This window comes from Procambarus clarkii, chromosome 17 (genome assembly GCF_040958095.1).
Source record: "Procambarus clarkii isolate CNS0578487 chromosome 17, FALCON_Pclarkii_2.0, whole genome shotgun sequence".
NCBI lineage: Eukaryota > Metazoa > Arthropoda > Malacostraca > Decapoda > Cambaridae > Procambarus > Procambarus clarkii.
This window is the reverse complement of record NC_091166.1, coordinates 2,224,803-2,239,170: the sequence shown is the minus strand read 5'-3', so window position 1 is coordinate 2,239,170 and position 14,368 is coordinate 2,224,803. Positions and strand designations below refer to the sequence as shown.

General features: G+C 42.5%; 1 pseudogene; it reads right to left on the bottom strand.

Annotated features, from left to right (window-relative positions):
- Positions 1–6,607: 6,607 nt before the first annotated feature.
- The window catches only part of LOC123751962 (voltage-dependent T-type calcium channel subunit alpha-1G-like), a 105,589-nt pseudogene continuing 97,828 nt past the window's right edge, over positions 6,608–14,368 (bottom strand).

Sequence of the window (14,368 nt, the reverse complement as noted above, 5' to 3'; positions counted from 1 at the left end):
AGGCTTGACAGAAGGCAGCATTTGAATCCCCCTTTGCTATAAACATTAAAAATGGGATAAACACACTATAACAGAAAACGGACTAATTCAGGGAAGAAGAATAAGGGGTGACTATTAGCAATGCCTGTGCGGGGTCGCTGAGGTAACGAAATATGATGGGGCCAGGAGCCGGCCTTTTAATCCCCATGTAAGTTGATGACGTCGTTGACTATTAGCAATGCCCGTGCATGGGTCAGCGGGGTAACGAAAAAACATGGGGCCAAAGACCGGCTATGAAAGAAAATTTGAGAAAACCTGGGGCCAATGACCGGCTATTTAATCCCCTTGAACGGGCCTGTGCATGGACCACTGGGGTATCGAAAAAAACACGAGCTATAGACCGGCTTGGAAAAAAAAGTTCGTAAAACCCAGGGGCCATAGACCGGCATGGTGAAAAAATGGAGGAGAGTGAGGAAGGAGGAGGGCAAGGAAGAGAGTGAGGAGCAGGAGGGCGAGGAGGAGGGCGGGGAGGAAGGAGGAGGAGGAGAGCGAGGAGGAAGGAGGAGAAGGAGAGCGAGGAGGAAGGAGGAGAAGGAGAGTGAGGAGGAAGGAGGAGGAGGAGGGCGAGGAGGATGGAGGAGGAGAGCAAGGAGGAAGGAGAAAGATTGCGAGGAGGAAGGAGGCGGAGGAGGGCGAGGAGGAAGGAGGAGGAGGGCGAGGAGGAAGGAGGAGATCGAGGAGGAAGGAGGAGATCAAGGAGGAGGAGGAGGTCGAGGCAGAGGAGGAAGGAGGATGAAAAAGAGGAAGGAGTAGGTCTAAGAGGAAGGAGGAAGAAGGGGGAGAGGAAAGGAGGAGGGGGGAAGGAGCAGGACGTCTGGGGGGGAATTAGATAAGGAGGAGAAGAGGAGGGGGGAGAATAGCAGTGGTAGGAGTAGTACAGGTAAGAGGGGGGAGGGGGAAGAGGAGAGAAGTAAGAAAAGGGGGACGAGAAGGAGGGGGAGTGGGTAGAAGGAAGAGAAGGGGGGGATGAGGAGGAAGGGGTAAGAGAAGGAAGGGGTAGAGCAGGGGGAGGGGTAAGAGAAGGAAGGGGAAGAGCAGGGGGAGGGGTAAGAGAAGGAAGGGGCTGAGCAGGGGGAGGGGTAAGAGAAGGAAGGGGAAGAGCAGGGGGAGGGGTAAGAAAAGGAAGGGGAAGGGTGACAGAAAGAAGGGAGAGAGGTAAGAGAAGGCAGGGGCTGAGAAGAGGGAGGGGAAGAGCAGGGGGAGGCGTAAAAGAAGGAAGGGGCTGAGCAGGGGGAGGGGTAAGAGAAGGAAGGGGAAGAGCAGGGGGAGGGGTAAGAGAAGGAAGGGGCAGAGTAGGGGGAGGGGTAAGAGAAGGAAGGGGCAGAGTAGGGGGAGGGGTAAGAGAAGGAAGGGGAAGAGCAGGGGGAGGGGTAAGAGAAGGAAGGGGAAGAGCAGGGGAAGGCGTAAGAGAACATAAGAACATAAGAACAAAGGCAACTGCAGAAGGCCTATTGGCCCATACGAGGCAGCTTTCGCAAACCTACTTCGCAATCTCAACACCATCTAGCTCGTATCTTGTAACTCTATCATCATTACCTAACCTCAGAACTTTACATTAATCAGCATTAAACTGCATCTGCCAATCCTTTGACCATTTCAAAACCTTATCTAGATCAACTTGAAGTGATAGTGAGTCCTCCTCCGAATTAATTTCCCTACCGATTTTCGTATCATCGGCAAATTTGCAAATGTTGCTACTCAAACCTGAATCTAAATCATTTATATATATTATAAACAACAGAGGTCCCAGGACAGAGCCTTGAGGCACTCCACTTACAACATTTTCCCACTCTGACTTGATTCCATTTATACTAACTCTCTGTTTCCTTTGGTATAGCCATGCCCTAATCCAGCTTAATATAGCACCCCCAATACCATGAGACTCTATCTTTTTAATCAGTCTTTCATGTGGCACTGTATCAAAAGCTTTGCTAAAGTCAAGGTATACAACATCGCAATCCTTACCACTATCAACTGCCTCAACAATGCTAGAATAAAAAGATAACAAATTTGTTAAACATGAACGGCCATTTATAAAACCATGTTGCGACTCAATTATTAATTTATGTTTTTCAAGATGAAGACGAATTTTATTTGCTATTATGGATTCGAGTAACTTTCCCACAATAGACGTTAGGCTAATTGGTCGATAGTTAGACGCAAGTGATCTATCTCCTTTCTTAAAAACTGGTATCACATTAGCAACTTTCCAAAACTCTGGCACTCTGCCTGACTCTATTGATTTATTAAATATGGTTGACAGTGGGTCACAAAGCTCCTCTTTGCATTCTTTAAGCACCCTGGCAAACACTTCATCCGGCCCTGGGGATTTGTTTGGTTTGAGTTTTACTATTTGTTTAAGAACATCCTCCCTGGTAACTGCTAAACTCGTCAACCTGTCCTCGTCCCCACCCACATAGACTTGTTCGGCTGAAGGCATATTGTTAAGTTCCTCTTTAGTAAATACAGATACAAAATATTTATTAAAAATACTACTCATCTCTTCATCACTATCTGTTATTTGACCTGTCTCAGTTTTTAATGGACCTATCCTTTCCCTAGTCTTAGTACAATATAACTGAAAAAACCCTTTAGGATTTGTCTTTGCTTGCCCTGCTATGCGAACTTCATAGTTTCTTTTTGCTTTCCTTATCTCTTTTTTAACATTTCTAACCAGTTGTACGAATTCCTGTTCTAAAGTGACCTCCCCATTTTTAATCCTTTTGTACCAAGCTCTCTTTTTACCTATAAGATTCTTCAAATTCTTTGTTATCCACTTTGGGTCATTAGTATTCGATCTATTCAATTTGTATGGTATACTACGTTCCTGTGCTTTGTTTAGAATATTCTTAAATAAGTTATATAATGAATCCACATCGAAATCCCCATTTAAGTCACCTATCGCTGGGTTCATGTCTCGCTCCAAGACCGGCCCACACCCCATACCCAAGACTTTCCAATCAATTTGACCCAAAAAATTTCTTAGGCTATTAAAATCAGCTTTTCGAAAATCTGGCACTTTAACAGAATTTTCTCCTACTGGTCTATTCCATTCTATGCTAAATCTGATTTCTTTGTGATCACTGCTCCCTAGCTCACTCCCTATTTCGATGTCATTGATTTGCGTTTCCCTGTTAGTTAACACTAAATCTAAAATATTATTTTCCCGTGTTGGATCCTTAATGTGTTGCGTAAGAAAGCAATCGTCAATTAATTCTAGAAAATCTTCTGCTTCACTATTCCCTGTTTTGTTCAACCAGTTTATTCTGCTAAAATTAAAGTCACCCATGACATAAATACTGTTAGATCTAGATGCTCTAGATATTTCATCCCATAGGTGCTTTGCTTCCATTCTGTCTAAATTTGGTGGCCTATATATTACTCCTATTATAATATTATTAGCTTTTTCGTTTAATTCTATCCAAATAGTTTCTGTGTGTGGCTCTGTTTTGATTCCCTCTTTGAGACTACATTTCAAATTGTCCCTAACACATATGGCTACTCCACCTCCTCGTCTAATATATCTGTGTGAAATAGTTTAAATCCATATATTTGATATTCAGCTAATAGTTCTCTATTTTCTACATTCATCCACGTTTCGGCAAGTGCAATAATATCTATTTTTTCTGTGCAGACAAGAGCATTTAATTCGTTAATTTTATTTCTTAGACTTCTACTGTTAGTGTAATATACCCTAAGTGAATTGTTATTTTGCGGCCCTTCTCTTTCCCTGATCGTTTTGCCAATTCCTTTCTCCCACAAACACATACTTTTATTACCTCCTTCCTCCAAATCAATTCCCATACCTCTATCTACTAACAGTTTAAACCCAAACAAACACCTCTAACCACTTCTTCCAACGAGTTCGCAACAGCAACAACCCCAGCTCTCGATAGATGCACCCCATCCCGAGCATACATTTCATTTCTTCCATAGAAGTTGTCTATGAAAGATATTGCATTTGATTTGCAATATCTTTCCAGCCGGCAATTGACACCAAGTGCCCTCGATATCCATTCATTTCCCACTCCCTTTCTTGGAAGAATGCCACATATGATCGGGATTCCTCCCTTGCTCCTAACTAATTTTATGGCTGTTTTATACCTTTTAATCAGTTCCTCACTTCTAACTCGACCAACATCATTTCCTCCCACGCTAATGCAAATAACGGGATTGTTCCCATTTCCAGCCATAATATCATTCATGTTGTTTATAATATCACCAATACCAGCTCCGGGATAGCAAACCCTTAACCTGTTCCCCCTATCTCTGGCACAAAACGTTCTATCCAAATACCTTATCTGGGAATCTCCCACAACTATGGTTTGCTTAGCTACTTCCTTTACTCTCTGAGGGGTCTGTGCTTCCTTGCTTTCCCTTTTGCGCGATCCGCAGTCTCACCACAGCACTCGTCCTCCAATACGTCAAATGAATTAGAAGTTGCTATGGCGTTTGAAGGCGGCTTTATCAAAGTCTTCTTAAGGCCCCTGTCCTTCACAACTCTCCAAGACGAGGTCCCTTTACTACTGGTCTCCTCCTTCGTTACTTCTCGTTGTTCTTTCAGCTGACGCACCTCCTCCCGCAGAGAGTCCAACTCTGTCCTCAGGGCTCCCACTAGAGTCACCAGGTCCTTCACTACAACTTCCATATTGCAATGATAATATAACAACACTCAGGAGCTCCGGCTAACACACCCTCTCACTGAGACTGTCTGCGCCTGACTCTGAGACTGTCTGCGCCTGACCTGTCTCAGTTTTTAATGGACCTATCCTTTCCCTAGTCTTAGTTCGATATAACTGAAAAAAAAAAACCTTAGGATTTGACTTTGCTTGCTCTGCTATGCGAACTTCATAGTTTCTTTTTGCTTTCCTAATCTCTTTTTTAACATTTCTAACTAGTTGTATGAATTCCTGTTCTAAACTGACTTCCCCATTCTTAATCCTTTTGTACCAAACTCTCTTTTTACCTATAAGGTTCTTCAAATTATTTGTTATCCACTTTGGGTCATTAGTATTCGATCTATTCAATTTGTATAGTATACAATGTTCCTGTGCTTTGTTTAGAATATTCTTAAATAAGTTATATATTAAATCCACATCGAAATCCTTTTTTACGTCACCTATCGCTGGGTTCATGTTAGTGGAGTGCCTCAAGGCTCTGTCCTGGGACCTCTGTTGTTTATAATATATATAAATGATTTAGATTCAGGTTTGAGTTGCAACATCTGCAAATTTGCAGATGATACGAAGATCGGTGGGGGAATTGGCACGAAAGAAGACTCACTATCACTTCAAGTTGATCTAGATAGGGTTTTGAAATGGTCAAGGGATTGGCAGATGCAGTTTAATGCTAATAAATGTAAAGTTCTGAGGCTAGGTAGTGATGATTTGCAGAGTTACAAGATACGAGCTTGATGGTGCTGAGATTGCGAAGTCGGATTGCGAAAGGGATCTGGGAGTTATGATTAGTAAGAATTTAAAACAAAAGGATCAATGCATGAATGTTCGTAATAAGGCAAATAGGACACTGGGATTTAATAATCGATGTGTTAGTAACAAGACACCTGGTGTGGTTCCTCAGCTATATCTTGCTCTGGTTAGGCCCCATTTAGATTATGCAATTCAGTTTTGGTCGCCGTACTATAGAATGGATATAAATTCACTTGAACGTGTCCAGCGTAGGATACCTTAAGGTTACCTTGAGGTGCTTCCGGGGCTTAACGTCCCCCGCGGCCCGGTCGTCGACCAGGCCTCCTGGTTGCCGACCTGATCAACCAGGCTGTTGGACGCGGCTGCTCGCAGACTTACGTATGAGTCACAGCCTGGTTGATCAGGTATCCTTTGGAGGTGCTTATCCAGTTCTCTCTTGAACACTGTGAGGGGTCGGCCAGTTATGCCCCTTATGTGTAGTGATGTAGGATCTTCTTGAGGTTATCTTGAGATGACTTCGGGGCTTTTTAGTGTTCCCGCGGCCCGGTCCTCGACCAGGCCTCAACCCCCAGGAAGCAGCCCGTGATAGCTGACTAACACCCAGGTACCTATTTTACTGCTAGGTAACAGGGGCATAGGGTGAAAGAAACTCTGCCCATTGTTTCTCGCCGTTGTTGTTGAGAGAGAGGTTTTGAGAGGAGAGTTGTAGTTAAGAGAGGTTTTAGCATGTTTCTTTGAGGGTTTGGTTTGTATGTTCCCAGATTATCCACTTGTTAATCCAATGCTCACCTTGGGTGGAAGATGACATGAAAATTCAATGGGTATGGAGCTAAGTATACTTATGCTTTCTGTAGTGTCCTTTATTCTTATCTTATTATTATTTCAAGTTGTTAGTGATGTTTGTATATTCGTGTTGAATACTACATATATGTAGTAATAAAATTACTGTTTTTGTGCTTCAAAAATCAACTTAGCATTTTTCTAACAATATAACAACTTTGTACCAACCAATTTCCATTTACTGTATCTGGAATTATTTTTGACATGTCAAAAAATACAATCTTAAATCTAATAATGCAAAAAAATTTGCATAAAATTAAAATTAGCTTACAAACAACTTTCTCAAATTTATTATCACATTACCTGAGGATGACAATGATGCCATCAAAAACATTGAAACCATTGCTTATGTAACCAAAGGGTCCCTCGGCAATAATCTTTAGCAACATTTCGACGGCAAACACGGCTGAGAAGACGAATTTGCTCAGTTCCACAATAATTGTCAACATCATTGGCTGGTTATGGTACTCGATGCCCATGCTGAGGGTGTTGATGAGGATAACAATAAGAATGCCCCGTGGAAAGTATCGGTGATCCACCAGCTTCTTCATACGAAGAAGCTGGTGGATCCGTGTGGATATACACACGAATTTGTGAACAAAATCTGTGGGCTAAAGAAGGCTGTTTTGTCCCCTCATCCTTCCAATCTTCATCACTCCAGTCAGACTCTGAGTCACAGGAATCAGACTCTGAATAGTAATTTGTGAAACCTGCAGGGGCTTGATCAGCAGAAAAGAATAAAGTTGGTGCTGAAAAGTGTTTAACTCCTTTGGCCAATGAAGAATAAAGTGTGTGGACGGAACGGGAGTCAATGCCCAAGTGTGTGGGCAAAGCAGCAGAAAGAGCCCCACTAAGTGCCAGTAGTTCTCCACAAGTGAGAGAACCTTTTCCCCCTGAACCATTATTTGAGGGTGTTCGCGAGACAGAACGCAAGGAAGATTTATTCTTGTTAAGGGGTAGGAGGGCTGGGGGTAGTAGAGCAGGGGGCATAAGAGAAGGTGGTCCTGGTGTGTGAGGTGATGGGGTAAGGGCTCACGGAAATATGATGGATCTAGAGGATCATCGTCAGTTTGCGTAGTCTTCTCACTGTGACAGACATTTTTTGTTGCTGTCTCCCCAGCATGGCCATGGAGAAGCACTACATCACTGAACGTGACAGAACTGCGTCGATGCTGTTGTGGGGTACAGGTGCCCTAACCACCTGGTGATGGTGGCAAGAGCTCATTGCTGCCATCCCCACTTGTACCGCTTGAGATTTTGAGGAGAACAGGACGATGTGTGGAGGCTTGAGGATCTATGTCAGAAAATTCTGGGCTAATGCGGGGAGCATTATTGTTTCTCGAGTCGTCTGGAACTTCGTGTACTTCTGGAGGTGACAAAAGCTGTGGAGATGTTGAGCTTATGTTATTCATCACAGTTAAGGCTCCACCAGGTCCAATGCCACCAACAGTCGGAGCCATGGCTACTACAGTGCTTGGCACTCCAGATGCTCCACCTTCCCGACTGATAATGGCACTCTGTGCTGCCTCATATTGTCGACGACGACGCTGCTTCTTGAGGCTCAGCTGATGAGGATGATCAGACTTGTTTCTCCGGCGAAACTGTTTGTACCGAATGTAAAATTTTCTCTTTCCTCGTCTCCATAAGTGAGCAATATATTTTATAATTTCTGCATAGCATGAATTTGGTTCCGAAGTGGAACCAGATGCAAGTGTACTAGTTGACTGAAACCTGGCACGCTCCATTTTCATTCGCCCCATTTCTCGCTTCTTAGTCTCTGAAAACTGAGTAGCAATAACAACCAGGCACAAGTTGATCATGAAGAATGACCCAATCACAATTAGTAGCACAAAATATATCCAGTCCCAAAAGGGGTGAGTATACCATACAAATTGAATAGATCGAATACTAATGACCCAAAGTCGATAACAAAGAATTTGAAGAACCTTATAGGTAAAAAGAGAGTTTGGTACAAAAGGATTAAAAATGGGGAGGTCACTTTAGAACAGGAATTCGTACAACTGGTTAGAAATGTTAAAAAAGAGATAAGGAAAGCAAAAAGAAACTATGAAGTTCGCATAGCAGAGCAAGCTATGACCACAAATCCTAAAGGGTTTTTTCAGTTATATCGTACTAAGACTAGGGAAAGGATAGGTCCATTAAAAACTGAGACAGGTCAAATAACAGATAGTGATGAAGAGATGAGTAGTATTTTTAATAAATATTTAAATATTTTGTATCTGTATTTACTAAAGAGGAACTTAACAATATGCCTTCAGCCGAACAAGTCTATGTGGGTGGGGACGAGGACAGGTTGACGAGTTTAGCAGTTACCAGGGAGGGTGTTCTTAAACAAATAGTAAAACTCAAACCAAACAAATCCCCAGGGCCGGATGAAGTGTTTGCCAGGGTGCTTAAAGAAAGCAAAGAGGAGCTTTGTGACCCACTGGCAACCATATTTAATAAATCAATAGAGTCAGGCAGAGTGCCAGAGTTTTGGAAAGTTGCTAATATGATACCAGTTTTTAAGAAAGGAGATAGATCACTTGCGTCTAACTATCGACCAATTAGCCTAACGTCTATTGTAGGAAAGTTATCCGAATCTATAATAGCAAATAAAATTCGTCTTCATCTTGAAAAACATAAATTAATAATTGAGTCGCAACATGGTTTTATAAATGGCCGTTCATGTTTAACAAATTTGTTATCTTTTTATTCTAGCATTGTTGAGGCAGTTGATAGTGGTAAGGATTGCGATGTTGTGTACCTTGACTTTAGCAAAGCTTTTGATACAGTGCCACATGAAAGACTGATTAAAAAGATAGAATCTCATGGTATTGGGGGGTGCTATATTAAGCTGGATTAGGGCATGGCTATACCAAAGGAAACAGAGAGTTAGTATAAATGGAGTCAAGTCAGAGTGGGAAAATGTTGTAAGCGGGGTGCCTCAGGGCTCTGTCCTGGGCCCTCTGTTGTTTATAATATATATAAATGATTTAGATTCAGGTTTGAGTAGCAACATTTGCAAATTTGCCGATGATACGAAAATCGGTGGGGAAATTAATTCGGAGGAGGACTCACAATCACTTCAAGTTGATCTAGATAGGGTTTTGAAATGGTCGAAGGATTGGCAGATGCAGTTTAATGCTGATAAATGTAAAGTTCTGAGGTTAGGTAATGATGATAGGGTTACAAGATACGAGCTAGATGGTGTTGAGATTGCGAAGTCGAATTGCGAAAGGGATCTGGGAGTTATGATTAGTAAGAATTTAAAACAAAAGAATCAATGCATAAATGTTCGTAATAAGGCAAATCGGACACTTGGATTTATTAATCGCACCGTTAGTAACAAGACACCTGGTGTGGTTCTCAAGCTATATCTTGCTCTAGTTAGGCCCCATTTAGATTATGCAGTTCAGTTTTGGTCGCCATATTATAGAATGGATATAAATTCACTTGAACGTGTCCAGCGTAGGATGACTAAGTTAATTCCCCAAATTAGAAATCTTTCATATGAAGAAAGATTAACAATGCTCAAGTTGCATTCACTGGAAAGGCGAAGAGTTAGGGGTGACATGATAGAGGTTTACAAGTGGATGAATGGACATAACAAATGAGATATTAATAGGGTATTAAAAGTATCAACACAAGACAGAACACGAAACAATGGGTATAAATTGGATAAGTTTAGATTTAGGAAAGACTTGGGTAAATACTGGTTCAGTAACAGGGTTGTTGATTTGTGGAACCAATTGCCGCGTAACATTGTGGAGGTGGGGTCTCTCGATTGTTTCAAGCATGGGTTGGACATATATATGAGTGGGATTGGGTGGTTATAAATAGGAGCTGCCTCGTATGGGCCAACAGGCCTTCTGCAGTTGCCTTTGTTCTTAAGTTCTTATGTTCTTATGATTCAAAGTGCAGCCAACTACTCAATCCCACTGAAAAAACAGTCCACCGGACACCATAGAGATCATTGGTACTATTGCGAACGTGTCAAAGAACTCAACCATAGACTCAATAGAACAAGAAAGCTATACAAAAAGCAGCCAAGTGACCGCAACAGGATATTACTTTGTGAGGTCAAGGATCATGTACATCGAGAGACCAGACAAATAAAAGAACAAAAGTGGCTGGAATGGTGTTCACACCTGAATGAACACACCTCTCTCGGGGAGATGTGGCAGCAAATTCACCGGGCCAAAAGGAATAAAACACCTAAAGCTCCACACCCCAAGGATCCTCAACAGGAAGCCGAAGTACTGGCAACCAGGTTTGCAGAGAGAGCAGCCAGCAATCAACTTCCACCAGATGTATTAGCAGTACAGACCGGACTAGAGGAAGAAAGGTGGCACAGAATCCTTACAGCATGTGAAGAAGTCTCTGACACTAATGCCCCCTTCACACTGGATGAACTCAATAGGGCTAAGAAAAACTCCAAGGATACTCCTCTTTTTGTCGGCTCCCTGGAGCCGACAAAATAACCTATAAAATGATTAGAAACCTCGGCCCAGAGGGAGACGCTGCATACCTAAGGATAATTAATTTAGCCTGGACTTCTCAAACTAGACCTTCTGCTTGGAATAGAGCAGACATAGTGCCGATCCCAAAACCCAAAGATCCAGCTAATCCCAGGCCCATCTCTCTCCAAAGCTGTGCAGCCAAGACGGCTGACAGAATGGCACTCAACAGACTGGAGTGGAAAATGCCTAAACTGCACCATGATATGTATGCCTATAGAAGAGGGGTTGGCACAGTGGAATGTATTACAACTCTGTTTGCCCACTTGAATGACAGACCAGGAATGCTGATATTCCTGGACCTCGAAAAAGCCTTTGAACTGGCTAGCGCCCCAGCTATTCTCTGCTGCCTCATTGACAAAGAGGTCAGAGGCAACCTGCTCTCCTGGACCAAAAACTGTCTCATAAACAGAGAAGCAAGAGTAAAACTTCATGGCACAGTCTCTGAGTACAAAAGACATGAAAATGGTACACCGCAAGGAGGTATTCTCAGCCCTCTTCTCTTCAACTGTTTAATGGAAAGAATAATGAGGTTGAAACTCCCACATCACTGCAGGCTGCTAAACTACGCGGACGACTTTGTCATCATCATAAAAGGAAGGGATGCGGCGCGCCTTGCACCCAAATGCTTAGACTGCATCAGTAAAGAGGCAAAACAGATTCTCAAACTCAACCCCTCAAAGTCAAAGGCCATGCCCATAAAAATAGCGAAGCCCAACATCCAACTCACTGTACAGGGTCAACCAATAGAATGGGTCGACACCTATCAGTATCTAGGAATCATCCTGGACACACACATGAATTTTAATGCTGAGGTCACTTACTTGAGAGAGCGAACTGCGGCCCGAACGGCAATCCTCAGGTCGCTAACCTCCCTTTCTGGAGGAGCCAATCTGCAAGTCCTTCGCACATACTATGTACAGGCAGTCAGATCAGTGATCGATTATGCCGCACCTGCACTCACAAATCTATCACACCAACAGTGGAAAAAGCTTGAAGTTGCCCAAAACAATGCTATGAGAGCTGCACTGGGAGCCCCCATGTGGACCAGGCTTGAAACTCTTAGACTGGAGACGGGTTTTGCCCTCTCTACAAGAAAGAATATCACAAAGGACAGCTACAATTATCAGTAAGATAATTATTTCTTCTGATCCAATCCCAGTACGGCAGGCCTTGGTGGTTGGACTAGGCCAAAACAATGGGAACTCTTGGGTTGCAAGAGCAGGAAAAGTCCTAAGCAGACTACATTTAAAAAACATGATTATTGATAGAGAGGGTGATCATCCACACCCAAATTACACTCCTTCCGCGCCGTGGGAAGAGCCTACTTTCAAAATAGTAATAGAAAGTTTCCCAATGAAAAAGGCTTCCTATGATCCGACAATCCTAAGGCGCATAATAGAAGAGCAAACGTATAGCAGTAGCCACCCACATCTTCACAGACGGATCGGTGGACACAGAAAATGAGAGTGCTGGCGCTGCTCTTTGCACGACCAGCGTACAGGCATATTGGAGACTGGGAGGACTAGTATCATCGACCCAAACTGAGCTGTTTGCCATACAACAGGCATTCGCATATGTGATTGCACAAAACACTCAAAATGCAATCATACACACAGACTCAAAAGCTGCACTTCAAATACTAGGACAAAAACAGTGGAAAGATAATGTGGAAATAATTACCACCATTTTGTATCTTGGAGCAGTCGCTAAAGGCATAACTTTAAACTGGATCCCATCCCATATTGGAATCCCATTAAATGAAAAAGCTGATGAAATTGCTAAATTGGCAACTCGTCATCCAGTGATACATAAAACAATTCAACCCAGCCTAGAGAACATAAAAAATATCATCACCAAAAAACTCTCACATCTCAACAAAGCCTACCTGCACCAGAGAATAGCTGAAGGTTCGTCATCTGCAACATGGTATCTTCAGGCAACCAAATTAGAAAGGTTAAATATCCCAAAAGGAATCCACAGGGAAATAGCAGTTAGGTTATATAGACTACGTCTAGGTTACAGATGCAACTGGGAGATTGGTGAACCCCGACAGAGAGAGTGCATCTTCTGCCAAACTGTCACAGAAAAGCCATTACTTCACTATCTTCTGGAATGTGAAGCAACCAATGACCTTAGAAGAGCTTTAAGAGTTCCAGAATCATGCAGTGGCCACCCTGAAGCCATCAACACAGGCACTCTCCTGGTCAACAAAGACTGTGAAGCAGTATCCTCCCCCGCGATAACAGCTTGATGGTTAAATGCAACCTTAGAATACTGAGAAAAAAAAAAATACCACTTACGGGCTATTCATGCCCGTGCCACCTCTTGGGTGGCTTAATCTTTATCAATCAATCAACTTCACTCCTAACTCGACCAACATCATTTCCTCCCACAAGGAACGTGGTGGAGGTGTGATCCCTCGATTGTTTCAAGCGAGGGTTGGACATGTATATGAGTGGGATTTGGTGGTTATAAATAGGAGCTGCCTCGTATGGGCCAATAGGCCTTCTGCAGTTACCTTTGTTCTTATGTTCTTCTTATGTATTGGGGGAGCTATATTAAGCTGGATTAGAGCATGGCTATACCAAAGGAAACAGAGAGTTAGTATAAATGGAGTCAAGTCAGAGTGGGAAAATGTTGTTAGTGGATCGAGTACCTCAGGGCTCTGTCCTGGGACCTCTGTTGTTTATAATATATATAAATAATAAATAAATAAATAAATGTTTATTTAGGTAAGGTACATAAAAGAGATTTTACAAAGAATGATGGATTTATAGATAGAGCTAGTACATACAATGCCTAAAGCCACTATTACGCAAAGCGTTTCGGGCATGAAAAACTTAAATGACTAAAGCTTAATACTAATTGAGCATAAAGAATAAAATGAGTTAAGAACAAATAAAAAAAAGATAAAAAGGGGGGAACATGGCTGAAAAAGCAGCACAAATACAATTAGGTCGACAAACAGCGTCGTTAAAAAAAACAGACATGGGTTGACAATAGAGGGGTAAGGTAGGTTACAGGGAAATTATTAGGTATAGCTTCGTTTTTATCTTAAATTGGTTGAGAGATGTACAGTCTTTAACATGGTTGGGAAGGTCATTCCACATTCTGGGCCCCTTGATTTGTAGAGCATTTCTAGTTTGATTAAATCGTACGCTTGGAATATCAAAACTGTATTTATTTCTGGTGTGGGTTCTGTTACAACCTTCTATGAAGCTTTTGAGGTCAGGATTGGCATTACAGTTCAGCGTTTTATATATGTATAATACACATGAGAGAATGTGCAGTGACTTAATTTCTAACATATTCAGAGATTTGAGTAGGGCTACCGAGTGATGTCTGGGGCCAGAGTTGGATATTGTCCTAATAGCAGCTTTGTGTTGATTTAACATAAGAAGAACATAAGAACAAAGGTATCTGCAGAAGGCCTATTGGCCCATACGAGGCAGCTTCTATCTATACCCGCCCAATCCCACTCATATACTTGTCCAACCCGCACTTGAAACAATCGAGGGACCCAACCTCCACCACGTT